Consider the following 1,362-nt stretch of genomic DNA (forward strand, 5'->3'; position numbering starts at 1 on the left):
ATAGGCTTCATGAAGGTGGGATTAAAAACAATTTTTTTCACTCTAGCAGGCAACAATGTTATTCATTAGAATTTCTCCAAAACACTTTCAATAATATTCAAGATACATTACATAAATAATAAAGTAACAACAAAATTATTATTGCTTTTAAATGTTGAAACTGGGATTGTAGAAAGAGTTTTGAGGACATGTATTATAAAAAGCATGGTCGGGAAATGTGTCTCTTAAATGAGGTAAGGAGTTGAGGCAGAGATCAGCCATGCCATCTCTGTGAATTCCAGATCTGCATTGGGAGGCTGGATGTACATGGTGAGAGGGCTATAAGTCATTGAAGGACTCAAAGATCTCCTTATATTTATATGTCTTTGAGACAGTAAGAAGGAATTAATTCTTGCCTGTTCTCCACTCTAAGCCATGACACTGAAAATCATATGGCAACATACATCATCACTCTCCTAACATCTCCAAACAATTCACCAATGATGTAACTATAAACTGTCAGCTTTGGAGAAGTGTGTTTTAGACAACAATGGAAGTGTATGTGGAGAACATTATAATTACGTAACAACCGAACTAAAGAAATCTAATAGTGAAGAAGGTGAAGATAATAAACACTTGGCCGTGCAGATATCACGATCACAAAAGTGGTTCTCTCAGGGTGAGGCTCATCAATTGCACTTCAGGCTGTGCTGACCTCTGCAATTTCCCCAAATGTGGGAAACTTGACTGCATAATCTGTTAGGAGACTGCATTTGTGCTCCTTAAGAAAACAAAAAGAAAAACAAAAACAAACAAAAAAACAGGTGAAGATAATAAAGTCAGTCTTATGAACTGCATGATTGATTCATCCATTTGTCAACACTGATTGAATCTTTCCTTTGTGCTAGGCACTGTTTGGCAGATAGGGATGCAAGATTAACAAAAAATAATGCTCATTGAAGATAAAGCTCGCACTGTAATTAGCATCACAGGCAGGAAAATGAATAATTATTTCACTGTATAAAACACTATGACAGAGTTATACAAAAGATGCTATGGGAGGCAATGAGAAGAAAATGTCCGATCACAAAGTCTTTTGTTTGCAGAGATCCAGGATGCAACTTTGAGGAGAAAAGCAGTATACAAGGTTTTGTGCATATATTTATAGTAATAATAAATGTAAAAATAAATATAAGGAAGCATAAGGTTAAACTATTTTTTATTAGTCAAATTGATAGTTGAATTTAAAGATGATGCAGCATTTTTATAGATGATTGTGTGTTCAGCAGTTGAAAATCTGAATCTAAAGCTCAAGATAGATGTTGGGGCTAGAAAGCAGTATTTTGATGTAGATTTATAGGTGATAAAGTTATGGAAGTGAAT

General features: G+C 34.6%; 1 non-coding gene across 1 annotated transcript; it reads left to right on the top strand.

The window, feature by feature from the left end:
• Positions 1–607: 607 nt before the first annotated feature.
• Positions 608–766, top strand: LOC132682631 (U1 spliceosomal RNA). The gene has a single exon (XR_009611801.1). It is a non-coding gene; the product is annotated as a U1 spliceosomal RNA (small nuclear RNA).
• The last annotated feature ends 596 nt before the right edge of the window (positions 767–1,362 follow it).

This window comes from Panthera onca, chromosome A1, assembly GCF_046562875.1.
Source record: "Panthera onca isolate mPanOnc1 chromosome A1, mPanOnc1 haplotype 2, whole genome shotgun sequence".
NCBI lineage: Eukaryota > Metazoa > Chordata > Mammalia > Carnivora > Felidae > Panthera > Panthera onca.